Genomic DNA, 13,770 nt, shown 5'->3' with positions numbered 1-13,770 from the left:
ACACACACACACACCACACCACAGGGCAGAGGAGGCACACACACATACACCCACACGCACGCACAGCACACACACACACCACACCGCAGGGCAGAGGAGGCACACACACACACGCGTACACACAAGCACGTACACACACACACACACACACGGAAGCTGACGGAGGGCCAGAACTGGCTTCTCATTACATTGGGCTATGGGCTCGGACAAAGCTGTCAGCTGCCTTGCACACACACACACACACATGCAGCTTACTATCACTTTAACGACCAGAGCCTCACTCACTTGCACACACGCACGCACACAACACACCACACAACACACACACACACACACCACACAGCTCCCCAGGTAAGTAACACAGCGTTGTGAGCTCAGTGCGTAGGTGTGATTAATAATGTAATATTGGAATAAGGATTAGAGCACAGATGCGGACTGGCAATCGAGGCTTACTCCAGGTGCACACACACACACACACACACACACAGTAAAACACAGTAAAAGGCACACACACACAGACACACTCATACACATGCATACACATTCACACAAGTACACACACAAATGTACATGCATACACACATACACGCATGAACACTCTCTCTCTCTCTCGTGCACACACACTCACACTTCAGCTGTGCTGCCAAGAAGGCCGATTCCGCTTCATGACTGCCTGGTGTGCAGACCACACACACACACACACACACACACACACACACACACACACACACACACACACACACACACGTACACACACACACACGCACACACACACATAGACACACACACCCACAACCACCCACCCACACCCACCCACCCACACACACACACACACACACACACACACACACACACACCCACACACACACACACACTCAGGGGGACGCTGTGGTGATCATGCGGTTCTCTGTTGGGTTCCGCATGTTGGCATCGTGCGTTGCCATAGCAGCACGGTTCATTACCATGCCGACATGGGTGCAGAAGCAGCAGCATGGACACACTGACAGGCTCTAGCTCCAGCTGTGTGTGTGTGTGTGGGGGGGGGGGGGTTGGGGGGACCCACCATGCAGCGTTTGGCACAGACACACACACACACGCGAGGAGCCACCGTGTTTGGCACACACACACACACACACACACGCGAGGAGGCACCGTGTTTGGCAACAGGCCGAACCCCCACAAAAGCTCCAGCGAAGTTCCTTAGATATGGTAATCTTCACACACAACCATGCATGAACACACACTTCAACACACGCATGAACACACACTTCAACACACGCATGCACACACACTTCAACACACGCATGAACACACACTTCAACACACGCATGAACACACACTTCAACACACACTTCAACACACGCATGAACACACACTTCAACACACGCATGAACACACACTTCAACACACGCATGCACACACACCTCAACACATGCATGAACACATACATGCATGCACACACACACAATCTCTTTCTCTACCTCTATCACACACACACACACACACACACACACACACACACACACACACACACACACACACACACACACACACACACACACACACACACACACAAACATGCACTACGACACCTTGATGGAGGTGTTACTGCACATGAATCAACATGTTTGAATGGTGTGAAGACATCTGAAGTCTCACCCCCTTCACCCTCACTACACACACATCATGCACATATGAATAAGCATACAGAACACATTGTTGCATGTGTATACGTATCATCATGTCCCACCGGTAAGCCCATGACATCACGAAATGCTTTTGTAGTCCAATTGCAGTTGCACAACAAGTAACTTTCAACGAAAATATGAAATGCAATTAATTTGTGCCTCGTTAAACAGAAATGAACTAACTGCTGTCGTGCGCCTCTTTGCACTCTTTGGGAAATTAATTGAAACAAGTAATAATAAAAACGCAGCACAGCACCGACCGGCTGGCACAGTAATTGGGCGTGTGGCTGCTTCATTGGCAGCTTCAAATTAGTACAGGGCCCAGTAGGTCAGTCTGGCCCGTCTGACCTGCACCTACGCTGAAGTCCATATCTACCAATTAACGTAGCGAAACACACACTAAACAACATCTGAGGAGAGGAGTTGGAGCACACTGCTGCTTAGTTTTTAAAGATTTGTTTTGAGCAAAATATTATTTCAAAAGAAGGGGTATGTTCCTTGCAGTGTTGCCAGATCTGTCTGACCAAATCCCGCCCAAAAGCTTCTCAAAAACCGCCCAAAATCGACAAATTACATTGACTTCTATAGGCCCAAAACGGCTGAAAAAAACGACAAATGGCCAATTTGTCCCGTTTTTACCCGCAGACGCTCATCCCAAGTAGCACAATTGGGCGGGCTGTCCCTCGCCGTACAGTTTGAAAAAGCTGCTACTCGCCCAATTAATTTACAGTGTGCATGCATGTGTGTGTGCATGTGCGTGTATGTGTATGTGTGTGTGTGTGCATGTGTGTGAGTGTGTGCATGAGTGTGTGTGTGTGTGACCACCGTGTGACTGAGTAAGGGAACGAGAGTAATTACAGCCTTTTGTTTGTGCCTGCTCCCCCTCCTCTGCTCCCTCTGCGTAGCTCCTTGATTTTAATTTGTGTTTGTTTAGAACTCCACATACTTCAGCATCCTCGCTGCAAACATGAGTGTAAACACACACACACACACACACAGGACTGCAATCAAGGCCCTGCATCGGCGAGGCGCACGGGGGTGTGGGGGGGTCTGAGTGACGGGTGTGAAATGAGAGTGTGTGACAAGTGCGTGTGGCGTGCAGCAGGTTAAAACCTCTCTAATGAATTCCTGTGAGTGTGTATATGTATGTATGTGTGTGTGTGTGTGTGTCTGTGTTTGTGCGTCGTGCGCAGGTTAAAACCTTTCTAATGAATTCCTGTGACCCCGTCAGGAGCCTCCTCAAACAACCGTCTTAATCAAGCAGCAGCACACACGCATAGACAAATCAATCCTCTTAAATGTCAACGACAAAGGAGAAAGCCGCCATTAAACATCAGAATTGGCAGAGAGAGAGGGAGAAATAGAGAGAGAGAGAGAGAGAGAGATGGATGATGAGAGGGAGAAAACAGCGTGGTAGAGAGAGATAGTAAGTGAAGACAATTGGAAGGGAAATAGAGAGTGAGGAGAAATGGAAAGAGTGAGAGAGAAAGAGAGGAGAGAGAGAGAGAGAGAGAGGACAGAAAAAGGGAGAGTAGAGTGAAAGGGTGAAAGGAAAGTCAATTGAAAACAGAGTAAGGGTGAAGGGGGCTGCAGAGGAGAGGAGTAGACATAGAGACAGGAAGAGAGGCAGAGAGAAAAAGAAAGAGAGAGATGGAAAGGCAAAGAGGGGAAGCGAGAGGGAGGTAGAGAAAGAGAGGAGGCAGGAGGCCAAGTGAGTGAAGGAGAGAGAGATCAATGTGTCTTTCCTGTCGAAACCACTTGGAAGTCAATTCTGTCACACACACACACGCACGCATACACACTCACACGCATACACACTCACACTCACACACACACCCCTCTGGAGTCAATCCTGTGCTGAATGACAGCCCTGGGGTGCATCCCAATATGTGACCTTGCCTCCTCCACTTGCCTCCTCCACTTGCTTCTCGTCATGATGACATCACTGACAACAGCATTATATTTCAATATCTTGCAAAAGCTCAATTGTAAAGTGTTTTTCTCATTTGCAATTGGGATGGTGAATGAAAAACAGTCCCTCAAAAGTTGTTGTGGCGAGGCTGACAGCTGGGAAACTTTATCGTTTTCTCCACGGAGGAGGGGCCAGGAGGAGGGACGAGGAGACAAGCACAAGTGGAGGAGGCAAGGACACATATTGGGATGCATCCCTGGTGTCTTGGCAAACAGCAGCATCGCCGCCGGCTGTCACCCATTACCGCAACAATAGAACGCCATGGCGACGTATTGACTCTCACGGTCCCCAATAGAGTACCATGGCGACGTATTGACTCTCATGGTCCCCAATAGAGTACCATGGCGACGTATTGAGTCTTAAGGCGGGTCAGACTACACGACTATCGGCCCGATTCTCGGCTGAATACCCCTCTTACACAACATGTCATCATGCATTGCGTATAGATGACAGGCTGTTTTGAACCGACTATCGCGTGTCCAATGACGGGTTAGGTTTAGGAATGGTTTTGGTTAAGGCACAATTTAGCTAGAAATTTGTCGCTGTTCTTGGCAAAAGTAAAGCAGCAGAAACATTGCTCCACTGACTGGTTAGATTTAGGGATGTTTTTTTGGCTAGAGCACAGTAAAGCATATTTGCGCTTAGCAACAGAAATGCGCTGTGGCAAAAAAAACCCCCAAAAAACGCTGACACGACGGGAAAACTGTGCAAACCTCATCACGTGTCAAAAGTGCATGAAAGCGTGTTACCATTGCGTTGAGGAGCACGCCTACTTCAAAAGGCGTTGCACCAACACACCAAATGCACTAGCGTGCGATACATACGCTAAAACATGATGACAGCCTCTCTTACGACAATCGGAGAAACGTTACCCCCTAGGACAATCGAAAAAGATTGTCAGGCAAGACTTCTTTGTCATGTGCAACGTTCTAAGATAGAATTTTGCCAGTTCAGATAGTCGACGACAACAAATCGTACATATCAAACATTTTACAATATTGACATATTTACAACTCCAATAGAACATCGGGCATTGCATCTCTGTTTACAATCAGACATGAGATTGACAGTTGTGGTTTTCTTAATTGGTGTGGCAGGCACAACCCAACGTGAAAATCGATTTTGTGTAGTTTGAGCCCAAATGTATGTATTTCTCATGCTGCCCAATAGAGCAGTGGTTCGTACCCTTTTTTTCTTGAAGCACCCCCTAACCTGTGCCCAAGACAAGCTACGCACCCCCAACCCAAACGTCTACACGTGTGTATGTACTAGAAAATGATTTGAGAGAATAATTACAGTCTTGCTTTAGATATTAATCAATACTTTAATGACTTAACTTAAGGTCCAAACATGTTTTAATTTGGTATTGATTTCGCCTAATTATAATGTTTAGAAGCAGCATTTTAGTCACAACCTCAACACAAACAAAATTCTGCGCACCCCAGGTGAAGAACCACTGCAATAGAGTACCATAGCGACGTCTTGACTATTAAGGCGGGCTCAGACTGCACAACTATTGGCCCGATTCTCGTCTGAAAACCCTTCTTACGACAATCGGTGGAGTGTTACCCCCCAGGACCATCGCAAGCGATCGTCGGACAAGATTTATTTGCGGTGTGCGATGTTCTAAGATAGAATTTTGGGAGTTCAGACAGTCGCCGACCACAAATCGTACGTATCAAACATTGATATTTACGACTCGAAATAGAATGTTGGGCATTGCATCTATGTATATGATCAGACATAAGATTGACAGTTGTGATGCGTGCTGCGGGCACAACCCAACGTGAAAATCTATTAGGGGCAAAACATACCAAAGCCGAACGGAACGGTCGCGGGACGAATGCGGTCTTTCTGCTTAGTTTCAGACGGCGTGTTTTTCTATGCCTTTCACACTGACAGCCAAAGCTAGCATGCTACTCTGCCATTCATTTGAATGAGACACCGCCGGTCGCTGGCGTGAAAAATACGCTCGAGTTCCATTTTCCAAATGCAGCGTGGCGCGGAGCCGGCTCCCGCGCCGCTGACACTCGACTACCGCCGGTTGGTGTGTAAGGACAGATATGTTTCAATGTATTTTCACCGACGCCAGTAAAAAACGCGGCCGTTCCGCGACGCTTTACCGCCCTGGTGTGAAAGACCCCTAAGATTGACAGTTATGATGCATGCTGCGGGCACAAACCAACGTGAAAGTTGTGTAGTTTGAGCCCAGCTGTATGGTCTATTCACTAGAATTCTATGGCAATGTATTGACTGTCATGGTAACCGGTAGAATTCCATGGCGATGCATCCACCCACTGACGTGCCTATAGTAGCGTAGAGTACTATTAATCCCGAATCAAATGACAAATACCTACTCAAGTCAGGTCATTTCGCGATCCTCCCCAATCTCTCTCTCCCACCCACTTCCTGTGACCTCTCATACTGTCCTGTCGAAATAAAGGCAAAAATGCCCCTAAAAATATTGAAAAAAACAACATAAAGTCCCAAATAACTCTTCGCCCTCATTAAATGCAATAAGGGGCCACGAGTGTTATCAATTAACGGAGCTACAGCGTTTCAGTTCCGCTTTATTTATTTTACTCAAACTGGAAGACAATGTAAGGGTTACAAATAATAGGGATAATGTAGGATAACAAATAATAATCTGCATTTTTGTTCTCACAATCAGGCAAGCAGACAGGTAGGCAGACAGGTAGGCAGGCAAGCTGGCAGGCAGGCAGACAGGTAGGCAAGCAGACAGGTAGGCAGGCAGACAGGTAGGCAAGCAGACAGGCAGGCAGGCAAGCAGGCAGACAGGTAGGCAAGCAGATAGGTAGGCAAGCAGACAGGTAGGCAGGCAGACAGGTAGGCAGAAGACAGACAGGCAGCATGGAGTGTGTTTGTGTGAGAGACAGAGGGAGGATTCCACAGCTGGGGTATTGATGGCCATTATTCTTTATTACACACACCTTTGAAGAGGACGGATGGAGCACAAGTGGCTTTTACCGAGATGCACACGCACACACACACACACACAGGCATGCACACACACACACACACACACACACACACACACACGGACGCACATAAGGGTGGACACACTCATGCAGACCCAGAGGCAAAGACTCAAAGGAATGTGTGCTTGCACACACACACACACACACACACACACACACACACACACACACTCACGCACGCACAGACACAGACACAGACACACGCAATAGATCCAGCATGGGCCCAGCAAGATGTCTGCTTGAGTCCCATCAGTCTGATTGGTTAGAGCAGGTGGCAAGACAACACACACACACAGGAGTAATATACAGTGCAGCAATAACGGAGCTGTGGGAGAGAGCAGGCTGCCGCGGGGAAAGATCTCACACACACACACACCAGGCCACAACAGACACACACACACCAGGCCACAACACACACACACACACCAGGCCACAACACACACACACACACACACCAGGCCACAACACACACACACACACCCGTCCACAACAGAGGGTTGTCACAGATGGTTCCACAGGATGGCCCCTCAGACGAGCCTCAAGCGTCACACACGCACGCGCACACACACACACACAGGATGGTCCCTCAGACGAGCCTCAAGCGTCCTCAGACGTTCCTGATACGAGCCGTTCTGAAACCAGAGAAATGATCCCAATCTCACTGCCACAGTGAATCAGGCAAGCAGAGAATAGTAGCCCCTTAAAGGACCAGTTTGGTCAATTTCAACATGCAGTTGTAATGCTCACACTACCCTGGACTTGTCAGTACCTGAGGTTTTTTTTTCTTCTTCTTCAGCCTTTTCCGAGATCTTGGTCATTGTAATGGGGGCAGCTCTTTGTTTACATTTCATAAAAACATTTGTATTTATTCCCAAAAATGTCCGAAAGGTTATACAACATCAGCTCAGCAGACAACTAGCAAACAGTGGTATCTTTTGGGAAAATATTTGGAGTAGGCCTATGTTAATAAAAAAAAAGTAAACAAACGCTGCCCCCATTAGAATAGCTCATATCTCGGAAAGGGCTTAGCCGAAAAATGTGGCATCACCGGGTACTGACAAGTCAAGGGTAGCGTGAGCAATACAACAGCACATTGAAATTGGCAGGAGTTGCCCCTTAATGCACACCGTACCTCCTGTGGCACGCTGCAATAGTCATTGAAAAGTTAACTACCATTGTACTACAATACTATGACACAACACAGGGCCTTTAGTAATGCACTATGACTCGGTCATTGCCATCCTGGTAACAGGATGACATTTACTTAGTCACTATGGATGTCACAAGTCTGTATACTAATATCCCCCACGACATTGGTCTTACTGCCCTTGAGTTTTTCTTAGACACGCGCCCCAACAGCCTTCCACCTACCTCCTTTTTATGTGAAATGGCCAAATTGATCCTCACAAAGAACTATTTTTTGTTTAACAATGACTTCTACCTACAAGTGAGGGGCACGGCAATGGGCGCGACTTTTGCGCCTGACTATGCCAATCTTTTTATGGGCTTCCTCGAACAGAGATACATCCACTCTAACAATCCCTTTTTGGACAATATACTACTGTATAAACGCTACATTGATGACCTGTTTATTTTATGGAGGGGGACTGAAAATGAGCTACTTGATTTCCACCAATATGTCAACAGTCTGGTGGATTCCATCAACTTCAGTTTGGAGTACGACAAGAAGAAAATACACTTTCTGGATACATGGGCAGTGCGCGAGGATAATCAGCTATACACAACCTTATATAGGAAACCCACTGATAAGAACAGTTACCTACATTCCACTAGCTTCCACCCCAAGCCCAGCAAGGACGCCCTCCCCTATAGCCAATTCTTGCGCATTAGGCGCGTCTGCCAGAAAGACAACGATTTCCACTCTGAAGCGCAAAAGCTATACCAGGACTTCAGCGAACGCGGCTACTCCAAACAGTGCTTGGATAATGCCCTAACGCGGGTCAGGAACACAACACACGGCCAGGATAACCAGCTACATACCAGAGCCAAACCTGAACGTGACAATCCCCCCTTGTTTGCTGCACTACCTACACTCCACTCAGCCATCACATTAAGAACACTATAAAAAAGCATTGGCATGTCCTGCAGGCTGATACGAAATGTGCAGAACTTTTCCCTACCCCCCCACTTTTTACACACTACAGGTCTCCCAATATTAAAGATAAGCTGGTCCACTCAGACACTTTTGATCGCTCCCTTCGCCCTCGTGAGCGCCTCGATGACATGACTGGATTTTTCCCATGTCGCAATTGCACTTCATGCAATAATGTCCACAAATGCACTTCATTCACCAGTTTCTCTACAGGCAAAACATACGACATCAGAAGATTCATCACCTGCAACTCCACCAATGTTGTGTATGTACTGTATTGTTCGTGTGGCCTGCAATACACTGGATGTACGCGCAGACAACTCAGGGTCCGCATTAACGAACATCGCAGTGCGGTCAATAGGAACGACCCCAAGTCACCTGTTGCGCGCCACTTTGCTGAAGCGAAACACACAGTGTCTGACTTGAAATTTATGGGCATTGACCGCATCCTCACCACCCGTAGGAGAGGATGTACGCCACAGACCCTTCTACAATGTGAAGCCAGGTGGATCTTTTATCTAAAAACAATGCATCCTAGGGGTCTAAATGATGATTTCGATCTTACTTGCTTCCTCTAAGTAATGTGGTACTTCATAGCTTACCTTTTGGTATTAATATGCACTTTAGAGTGCGATGTACAATGTCTGCATTTATCTTTACTTAATTTTCACTTTATTCTCCAAGTTTATTTTTATTTTATTATTATTTTGTCACTTGCATTATATATATATGTTTTATTTTTGGACTATATCTTAAACTAAGCATTGTCTCCTTTGACATAGGCCTATGCCTTTTGGTATCCTCCAACACTGTCAGTACACGTCAACCTAACCGACTGTTGATTGACATGGTTAGCACCTATTAGGTGAACTCTATATAAGGAAGTCCTCTGTGATTTTGTCTGTTTGCACTGAGGAAGGTCTGGTGACCGAAAACGTTTTGCACTTTTGGGTAGCACCTTGATCACACCTGGTGTGCGAGTTCTACTCTTTGCTTCTGTGGATTATCGCTTTGGAACCAACGCACCCACAAGGACTGGAGTTATTGGTGCGACACCCCTCTGTCTTTTGTCATTATGGTAACAGCAAATTTATAATGCCGTGCCTTAACGGGATAAGTGGCAATCACTAGTCACACAAGGCATGTAGGCATAACATAAATGACAGTCCCAAAACATTTGGTGACCATATCGAAGATTGTGTATTCTCGGTTTATGTTGACATTCGGTTCCTGCCATATCTTTGTCCCATATCGCTTGCCGTAGCCTCATACAAGCAGATGTACATGTGCCTGAGAATTCCTGTGTGTATCACAAAAGCTGCCACACCGTAGTGCATCATGTGTCACGTCTGTCTCTACCCGCCACTGAAAATGCATTGTGGTGTCGTGGGGAGGGAGACTGATTTGTCTCTTACAAGACCACCGAAATAGTCGCTAGATTCGGCCAGATTGAGCCTGAAAAGTCGCTAGACTAATTTTTTTTGTCGCCAGAGGTGGCAAATCGGCAACACTGACTGACACCCATATAGAAAACATACTTTAAAAAACATTAAAAGGACTCCATAGTCATGTTCAAAAAGAACCGAAAACCGTTGCAGAAACTTTTTCCTATTGGATCAAGTAGGCAGACATACTTGTACTTCTGTACTCAAAAAGTACATTTAAAAGTTAGTACATATTTTTGGTGTACAACTTTTACTTCCACTTGAGTATTTTTTTTCGCAGGGTACTTCTACTTTTACTTAAGTAGGCCTACACAACCTTAGTACTTCTTCCACCTCTGATTACTTATATAATTACACCACCATTCTAAGCTGTTTATGGGCCACACAAACAGCTGTCATTGGATGAAATGACAATTGCTTTCAAGGGGAGGTCCTCTCTGAAACTGTACAATCCCCACAAACCAGACAAATATGGCTACAAGGTCTTTGTCCTGAGCGAGAATAAGTTAGGCTATGTGCTGGAATGGCGCATGAGATAGGTGCATCACGTCTCATTGTTCGTAAGCTAATGGCCCCATATACAGGAAAAGGCCATGAAGTGTACATGGACAGTTATTACAACTCACCAGCCATAGCGACATGGTTGGCCAACAAAGGCACTGGCTTGTGTGGGACTGTCAGCAGTCAGGAGAGAGGCATGCCAAAGGCCCTGTGACCTGCCATGTTGCCCTTGAGAAAAGGTGATGACCCTGTGTTCATGCAAATGCTCAAAACCCGCCTGGAAGCACCAAATCCCGCCCAATTACAGTGAGTCCAATATGTATTTGATCCCTTGCTGATTTTGTTGGTTTGCCTACTAACAAAGACATGATCAGTCAATAAATGTTATGATAATATGTATTCTTATATGGAGAGACAGAAAATCAAAAAGAAAATCCAGAAATTAACTGAAGAGAATATATATTAATTTATTTCCTTTTCATCAAGCAAAATAAGTATTTGATCCCCTGCCAACTGATTACAGTTCCGGGCCCACAGACCAGATGGTCACTTCCGATCAACTTGTCATCTGAATTAAAGACACCTGTACATACTAACATGCATAAAATACACATTGAATCAGCAGAATCAGTCCATAGTATGAGTGAATCAGTCACACTCCAACCTCACCAGCATGGGAAAGACCAAAGAGTGGTCAAATGATATCAGGGACACGATTTTAGACCTGAACAAAGATTAAATGGGCTGCAAAGCCACAAGAAAGAGACTGAGTATTAATGACCCAGCTGTTGATGCATTTCTTCCAAAATGTGAGGAATACAAAATGACTATCCATCAGCCTGTCTGGGGTTTACAAGATTTGACCTTTTGTAGGGATTTGATAATCATGAGAACAGAAAGAAATCACCCTAGAGCTGTACGGGATGAACTAGGCAATGATATGAAAGCTACTGGGACCAAAATCACTGAGAAAACTACTGGTAGCACTTAATGCCACAGAGGTTTAAAATCCTGTAGTGCACACATGGTACCTCTACTTCAGAAGGAACCTGTGCAGCCAGTCCCACTTGAGGTTTGCCAACGGACATCAGACTGGTTTAGGATATGATAAGGAGGTGCTGTAGTCAGATGAAACCAAAATCAAGCTGTTTGGCATTATCACAATTCAATGTGTTTTGAGAAAGAGTACTGCTGTCTATGATCCCAAGAACACCCTCCTCACCATCATGCATGAAAGTGTTATCATTATGGTTTGAGGGTGTTTGTCTGGCCAAGGCACAGAACAACTTCACATCGTCAACGAATGGATGGAAGGAGACATGTAATGTGCAATCCTGAGTGCAAACGTCCTTCCCTCCACCACTACACTGAAGGGTGGGCCATTTTTGGATCTCCCCACATGACAATAATACACAACATACAGTGAAAGCAACGAAGGAGTGGCTCAATAAGAAGCATATTAAAGTCGTGAAGTGGCCTAGACAGTCTCCAAATATTAACCCTATAGTAATTCTATGGAGAGAACTGAACCTCCCATTTACCAAGCTACAGCCACAAACTATTAATGTTTTAGAGATAATGTGCAAAGAAAAATGGGCAAAAATATTTTCTACTATATGCACAAACATTGTCATCAACTAAAAGAAGCATTTGACCTCAGTGCTAGACAACTAGGACTTTGCCACAAAGCACTTTATCTTCTTTAGCTAGAGGGGTCAAATACTTATTTGCCTAAATTAAATACAAATAAATTAAAATATATTATTTTAAGTTATTCTCTGGAATTTGTTTTTGATATTCTGTCTCTCCATGTTTGAATACATATTATCATAAATTTATAGACAGATCATGTCTTTATTAGTGGGCAAACCGGCAAAATCAGCAAGGGATCAAATACATATTGGACTCACTGTATATTGATTTCTATGGTCAAAAAGCGGGTGCTTTTTACTGCAAAATGCCATTTTTACCCACTAAGCAGCCCAACTGGGCGGGAAACCCATTGATTTCTGGCAACACTGGACATCAGCCTGTCTGTCTGGACCGGCACAACTCATTTATGGGTGGAGTCCATACAGCAGACCAACGCATGAAAACGTACCTTTTCCCAGGAAATGGTACAACAAAATTAGCAGACCAGTGCATGAAAACGTACCTTTTCCCACACCGATCCAGGAAATGGTTCAACAGAATTGTCAACAAGGTCAACGCCCACATTCAGTACAGCCAGTGTACTGCTACTCCTTATAAGACCATGAAGGCTTTTGTGGAGGAAGTTGGCCTGCTGGACTGCCAGCTCCGCTCACTCACTCACTTTTTGGCTTTGAAATAGAATGTGCAGTGGATGTCTAGTGCCCCTAAAGCATTTTTGCTCATCAAAGTACAATTTATTTGAAGAATTTTGATATTTACTCATGTTTGTTAAGGCACTGCTATTATTATGAGCACAAATGTATTTGGCATGTTCATGGCGTGGGTGTAGGTTTTTCTACAATACACACTTTTTGAATGTTTAACACATTGGCTAAAACTTCCTTATTTTTTGTAGCTTTTCAAGCAGCGACAAATGGTGGCACGGGACGTCTTAAGCTGGGCTTACACTGTGCGACTTTTGCCCCGATTTTGCCCCGATTTGGCACTCGCACGACTTTTTGAGAGTCGGGCCGATTTCTTGCTCAATCGCAGGTCAATCGTGAGTCTCGCATCGTACAGTGTACATGGGGTAACGACAAGCGATTTCGCCTCACGATCGTGCAATCGCAGGGTCGCAAGAAAATCAAAACGGTTTGAAATTCTGGTCGTGGCTCGTGCGTAAATCGCACAGTTAAAGCAGTGCTACGACCCGATTTGACACTTCACATGCACAAATTAATAGGGCCGTGCGATTCGCTGTTGAGCCCGACTTCATCTCCACCTCAGGTTCGAATGTTCCCTCCTCTGCAGACCGGGGAAACATGCCTGTCGCGTCGTACGGTGGAAGCATTTCGCTCGCATCCGACTGTCGGCTCGTGTAGTGTGAGGACATGAGTCGTGAGCTGAGAACTTTTAAACA

This window comes from Engraulis encrasicolus, chromosome 16 (assembly GCF_034702125.1).
Source record: "Engraulis encrasicolus isolate BLACKSEA-1 chromosome 16, IST_EnEncr_1.0, whole genome shotgun sequence".
Classification (NCBI taxonomy): domain Eukaryota; kingdom Metazoa; phylum Chordata; class Actinopteri; order Clupeiformes; family Engraulidae; genus Engraulis; species Engraulis encrasicolus.
The sequence above is the reverse complement of the archived record's forward strand: the minus strand, read 5'-3'. Positions refer to the sequence as shown.